Source organism: Phoenix dactylifera, chromosome 11 (assembly GCF_009389715.1).
Source record: "Phoenix dactylifera cultivar Barhee BC4 chromosome 11, palm_55x_up_171113_PBpolish2nd_filt_p, whole genome shotgun sequence".
Classification (NCBI taxonomy): Eukaryota; Viridiplantae; Streptophyta; class Magnoliopsida; order Arecales; family Arecaceae; genus Phoenix; species Phoenix dactylifera.
Genome location: NC_052402.1, coordinates 8171553 through 8178678, shown reverse-complemented (window position 1 = coordinate 8178678; position 7126 = coordinate 8171553). Strand labels below are relative to the sequence as shown.

General features: G+C 34.8%; 1 long non-coding RNA gene across 1 annotated transcript; it reads right to left on the bottom strand.

The window, feature by feature from the left end:
• Positions 1 to 348: 348 nt before the first annotated feature.
• LOC103706775 lies at positions 349 to 7116 on the bottom strand. The gene is made up of 4 exons (XR_604018.4): positions 6784 to 7116; positions 5946 to 5997; positions 3612 to 3862; positions 349 to 1213 (listed from the first exon to the last, which is right to left on the bottom strand). It is a non-coding gene; the product is annotated as an uncharacterized LOC103706775 (long non-coding RNA).
• Between the last annotated feature and the right edge of the window lie 10 nt (positions 7117 to 7126).

The following is a 7126-nucleotide window of genomic DNA, read 5'->3' as shown; positions in this document are numbered from 1 at the left end:
AGAGCTTGTGTCATTCCACGTTCGAACTTGCATGAGCTGTTTTTATAATTATTCATTAGTTTTATATGGCAATCAAGTTAAAGGTATTAAAAACATGATCTTTTCTGCAGGATAATGGTATATTCTACATTTATCACAGACTATCAAATTACTGCATGACTCATAGTTGTTTATTTGAGCTAATGAAATTAACTCCTGATTTAGAACAACATAATTTTTCATCAAAGAAAGAAGTAAAACAAGACCCTTCCATCTATAAGCAAAAGATGGTGTTCAAAAAATCCTGATCCAAACATGAATGAAGTTAAAAAAAATGTCGAGGACCTTGTACAATCTATCAGCTTAGAATTTCAATGGATAATGGAAGGAAGATTTATTAATTGTAATCATGACAAGGAGACGTACAGCTGCATTTATTTATTCAAATTCCTTAGGCATCAGGTATCACTCTGTCCATAAACTTTGACAAATATAAACCAAGATTATCACAATTAAGCAGCATGTTCATATTCCTGTAGCATACAAAGAAAACAATCTTCCATAGTACTGACAATAATAAGGGTTCACTTTATGCTCTTCAGCTCCTGATTCTTCAGTCATCACTTTAAATATCTTTTGCCTTTTCATCCCGCAGGCATAGAAAGTATCTCCCACTAGGTGTACTGTTTTGGATTTCATTCAGAGTAGGTCCTTTTCTTTATAAGCTTGAAACAAGGAGATCAGGGTGGTAAATCCTTCATGATAACTGTGGAATACTGCTAGACCTGTTAGTATAGCTGTTGGAGTACACTTATCAAAAGTCCTCAGTCGTTCAAATAAAACTTATCCACTTCAGTTTCCTAATTCAGAGAAAAACTAACAGATGACTTAACAAAATATGAGCAGTCATGGATTCCGAAAATGTGGACATGTAAGAAACAATGCTGTAGAGATGCTCAGTGGCATTCCTTCAGGAATAAACTATTCACAGCTGATCAATTTCAGTTGTGTAGCTGATAGATGTCATCATTTGCCGAGATGCTCTGCCAAGCTCTCAATACCTTTGTGTTACTTGCATTAGCCTTTTGAATCCTCAGTGGAATAAGAGGCTGGTAAACAATGCCTTAAAGAAGTTGTATTTGAATAAAAGGAACTGATATCAAAAACATCTCTCTAGCTCTGTCTTTAACCGTGCAATAAGATCCTTGATGACTAGCGCTGGCCATGCTGGTGCCTGCTAACAGTTGATGGATGGAAGTATGAGTTGGGAATCAAAAGAATGCAACTAACTTGATAAAAGAAACTAGCTGTTTCATTACTAGCACAGAAATTTCAAGCCATTCTTAAGAGCTGTTTTCTGCAGACCTGGGTTATTTGACATCTGAAAGACCACTACTTTTGGATTCCTATAATTGGAAAACCTCTGAAATCGTTTTGAGGTCTAAGAGTAATTGATCTTTTAGTCAATATGAATGACAAAGTTAGGGAGAAAATATCTCAACTTCTTTCTTTTTATAGGTTATGCTCATTTCTAAAATATTTGCATTGTTCTTTGTTTGGCCTCCATGCATGCGCTGATGCGCATCAGATTATACTTCAAGTGCACTACTGTTACAAAAACCTTCTCAACTAGAATGGAGTGAACTTGCATTAACATCAGCAGCCTTAAGATATAAGCATGTTGTGAGACTTCAACAACTCCTAGCTGATAATTGGTGAAATTTTTTTCATACTTCCAAAGAGACAAACATAAACACTAACTTAGTTGCAGGTACAACATGAAACATTACTTCATATGATGGCCGGGGTAGAAGCTACATTGGGTACTCTTTTCATGAGCGTGATTTGGTGCTATTACTTATCAGTCTCAAAGTTGGACAGAGAAATCCATGTATGGTTTGAAAACTTGGTTCCAGTTTTAGTTTGGGTCAGAGCAAATGAGTTTTCAGTTTCAGTAGTTCTGCTCTGGTTTTTGGCAGTTCTGACAGAAAATTGTACAGAAATTCAGAAATGCCAAATAGAAATTTACAAGCACAAAAGAAAAATAAAACAACTCACGAACAAAGGAGGCATTTTGAGGGGTCAGGTCATAATAGTTCACAATGAAGAATGTATGGCTACTCCAAGTGCCTTTTCGCCAATGCGCATGACAGGCTTAGAGCTTGCAGCTAACAAGTTTTATTATTTTGCAATCTTGGATGGCCGTCCATCTTATTTTCACACATTGTGCACTAGCATCTCAAGCAAGTATACCATGTTGTACTGTAAAACTAGTCATACTCGAATTTAGTTTGGTGCACTTTACTTTAAAGCAAATATGCTTCAAAATCATGTCTATGAAACAATTACATGATTTTGACATATACATGCTTTCATGTATATGAAACATATATATGATTTAGTACATCACAAATTTCCTTATTTTTATGCCTATCTCATATACTTTGAATCACTTCTTTTTAACTTGAGAAGTTAGGTATTTACCAGCCAAACATGTTTTGTGGACATGTCCTAAAATTTTAGCTTCCATGTCTGTCATGCAACTTTGGCATAGAAATGCCATGCAAAATTTTAAGGAAAATCAAAACAAATAATGAAATGAGTAATTTGCTTCAGTTTGAAAAGTGGAGAGATATCGCAAACAAATGTTGTAAATTTATGTTAGCAATTTGCTTCTCCTCAAAATAAGGCAATCAATGTACTGTTAGCTGAAGAACAAAGAATGCCCCTAACTTTGCTAATTACTAATGCAGACCAATCTAGAATGACTGGATTCTTGGAGCATCAGTCTAGCGACAAGAGGATGCTAGCTCATGTTCTTCAGAGAGATTTAATTTTCCAAACCTGTCATTTGCTTAGAAAGAATTGTTTGTTTAAGAACATCAAATGCAAACAATATCAAGAGGCAGAAGTAGTTATTATTGAAGAAGGTGAAAGATAGAATTGGAAAACAGGACTTACAAATATCAAATGACAATGATCCATAATAATATTTGGCAGGTCAGTAAAACAGTAGTTTAGGCAATTAATTGCAGATGAATTAATTCTTATTTAAGATTTTGTCTGTTGCAGAAATGGAAGATTAATATGTCAGTGTCAAAAAATTTATCAAAAATTACACGTGAATTAGAAAAATACTACTTCCAACTCTGAAACCTTCCAATTCAGACTGTTCCATTGTCTTTCTTCTGCTTCGATCTTGTTGATTTTTCTGAAAAAGCTTTGTTCTTGTCATTGAATTGTCATATAAGGTGCATAATCTAATTCTTAAAGGATTAACTTGTTTCAATAAGTCGATAGCTGTGTGGAGATGGATAGTTTAGCTGTATGTAACAGTTACATTTTTTTTTTACTATTAACCACAGGCTTCAATCACATCTATCATTTGACTCATTCCTGTTGCTATCTTACAATTTATGGTGTGGAAATCTGCATCGCTATAAGCATATTGTATACAGAATTCACAAAATTAGTTTTTGTTTTGGAGAATATAAACAATGTAATTAAATATGAAAAAAATAATTAAAGAGAATAAGTTTCCTATATCTGGTTAATGATGATACAAGAAAATTTGACATATAAAAAGAAACAAAGTTCTTTTTTAAAACTAAATTACTGGCAATTCAGATTACCTGAAGAGCATAAATTAAAAAAATCTAATTCAGCAGACTCAGGAACCAATGCTGCTGGAGATGTGACATAGCCTCTCGGGTCATGTTGCTTCTTTATAACTCCTTCCAATAGAATAAAAATGAAATCTTTCTGTACTTTTCATGTAAAAGTTCATTGTTGACCTTTCAGCAAGAAGGCCTCTGAATTCTTGAATTGGTATTCTTCCAAAAACTTGAGGGAGCAAGATTTTGGCTATCATTACCATACTCTCCTTTGAATAGAAATTGTAAAAATTAGAATAATAAACATATAATAATAATCGGGTTGAAAATTTGTAAGGCCACGGCAAGCAAAATATGATTTACTCAATGAAAATTTAGAAAGCAACAGAAATTCTAGTTTGTTTAAGAGACCTAATGGGCAGTGGATATGTCACACAGCACAACTAAAATCAAGCATGTAAAAATACATTAAACTTACAGGTATAACAATAAAGACATGATAATGCAAATGTTTTTTCTATAAGAGGGCATAAGCATTTACATAACCAGAAAGCCCTTACTCTGTACAGTGGAAGAACAAATATACATCTGAATGAATTAAAACTAAAAAAAAAATGGGGAAAACAACAATATACCTTTACAGATTCATATATGAATTAGTTGTCTTTCTGCTTGAAAGATTGTTAGTAAGAGCTTGCTCAATAAAACTGGAAGCAAATGCAAGCCATGATTTATCTACAAGTGACCTATTCAACCAATAGGAAAGAAGGGAGAAGAGGGACCATAGACAAGGGAGTTGGCCCAGTGGGTGCGGGGGTCATATTTTTTGCACACATGATGATGTGAGGGATTATCCGAATCCCTTTGGGACTATGCCCACTTGTTCCTCTTTGTTGTATTTGACTCTGTTTCCACTCATAACAGAGAGAAAGTGGACTATCTTAGTTTGTGACAGAGTAGGAACTAGTACATTGTGTATCTGCGAAATGACTACTAACTTTCAAGAAATGTTTGATTAAGGTAGTTATCTAGAAAATAAACATAATGTTGGCTTCAACCTTCCTATAAGAATTCGTAACCCTCTTACCATTAGATGACAGCATCTGTAGTTGCTTCTGATAAATATAGATGGTCATGCTACTTGACTATTGTCAAACAAAGATTGACAGCTGGTTGGATCTCACTTGACAGAATGTACTGGGGATTTATGTTGTTTGTTAAGCAAATGGTTCAAAAGCAGCTCATCTAATGTCCATCATGATAAGAGTTTGATCAATGTCTGGCACAATAAGAGTCCATTCAGTTAGTAATAAAGCTGAGCTTGAGCCTGAGAATTGAGCTTGAAATAGTTTGCCACTGAACTTGAGAAAGGTTCAGCTTGATTAAACCCTCTACAAACACAGAAGCATGCACATGAACCCAAACTAACATTCATTATTAATTTATTTGTATAAGATCAATGTCAATTGGGTGAAATATTTACTAATAAATGAACAATCAGGCATTGGATTGAGATTTAATGACTGAGAAAAGCTTAAAGTATCAGAATATGTGTGTGAGCGAGAGAACAATGAACACATGAATACACGCAAGGAGTGAATATGAGCAGGTGCATATGCATGGATGTACATACATAATGTATTATGTACGTTAAGTACATAGATATGTGCATGCACAGAAACATGTATAGAAATACATAACCCTCGGAGGGTTATCAGGAACTTGCCAATTTCTTTTCTTTTTCTTTATTGGGACAAAGATTACCAATCCCTTGAATAATCAAATCACCAAAAGTTTGAATCTGGCCCAAAATTGCTTAAGTTGAAGTTCAAGTGGGTGAACTTATGATGTCTCACAATGATAGAGAGTTCATTTGGTAGGGTCAAAAACGTAGTCAGATTGAGAGCCCAAACAATATGCACAGATCCAAATTATGTAATCAATATTGTCACATTTATTTTTGCAATATTCAAATTTGGCTCAGCATGTACAAATCCACAATGATAGACAAGTATCAAAATTTTAATAATGGATATGCAAACATGATTTTCCAAATCAATATATTTCAATACATCAACATAAAAATTCTAAGGTTCATATAGAAGTTTCCAAAATTTCAATTAATTGGAATAATTCTAGTAAAATCGCATGATTATGAAAATCGCATGGATACCATGGATATTCAAAAGCTCAACAATACAATAGATTCATGCTTGATCCAATTTTTAAAAGTACATAAAACAAACAGTGCAATTTTCTAGGTATTTGATAATAACTAATACAAAGTATATTTCTAAATCTATATACATATATATTATTTAAAACTTCTTTGATTAGGTGGAGATTACTCACTTTCTCGTGCTAACCAAACATCTTGGAAATTCGCAAACACTTCAAAATCAACCTAAAACAAGATGATTGAGAGTTAAATGCAAGCTTTCTATCAGTCCACCTCTTTATAGATGATTAATTCTAGATATTTTTAACTCCAGAGTCTATACCACTGCGAGCTATTCCAATAGAACTTTATTTCTCCCTATAAGAACATCCTAAAATTACCAAATTTAGGTTTAACAAGTAAACTCATCCCACTTATAATATACCATATTTTAGGAGATAATTTCACATCTAAACAGTGCAATAATTAATCCAAGTCAAGGCTTTATACTCTCCCCTGTTTTACATAGCTACAATACTATAGCGAATTTCCCTACTTTTCTTATGAAATAATAATTGAAACTTTTCAGATCTAAAGAAAAATACTATTAGTACAATTTCACCAAAATCATACCAAAACACTAAGTATAAGCAAGGTTCCAATCAAATGCAAAGCCAATACTCTGTTCTGCCCTTACTTGCACGTTAGACCACATCAACGATTTGATTGATCAAGCTAATATCCTTCAAAAATTCTCAAAATTTGCAAGTTTATTGATCGATGAGTTACCAATTTCCAGTTGAAATTTTAGATTAAAATACCCACCCAATTTCAAGTTATAATTTTTGGATTAGAATAGGGAAGAACCTGTTTACCATGAGATCACCACCAAAACACACAAAAGCCTCCTTCTTCCCTAATAGGTGGCTTCCCACTATTTCCAAAATTTCAGAAATTAAACACTACCTTAAACCTTCAAGATTTAGACCTCTAACGTCAAAAATCTAACGTAAAGAAAAGATTCGGTCTTACCTTGATGATGGCTTCAACAACTTAGCTTTTTCCCCCTCTTCTTCTTCTCCAAGGCACCCCCCAGCGGCGACTGACGACGCTCCGTTGAGAGGAGGAGAAGAGGGGGACAGCGGAAGGAGGAGGCGGAAAATGAGAAAAGAGAGAAAAAGAGGGGATGGGAGGCGCCGGTGTTGGGTGGTCGGAGAGAGGAGAGGCGGTGGGATGAAGGCGCGCGAGGGGGGAAAGAGCGCGGGAGAGAGAGAGAGAGACGGTGGCCAGGGGAGTTGGGTCGCGGCCGGTGCCTCCCCTGTTTTTTTTTTTTTTAATTGGACAAGGGGAAGGGCACCGCTTGCAGGCGGGCCTG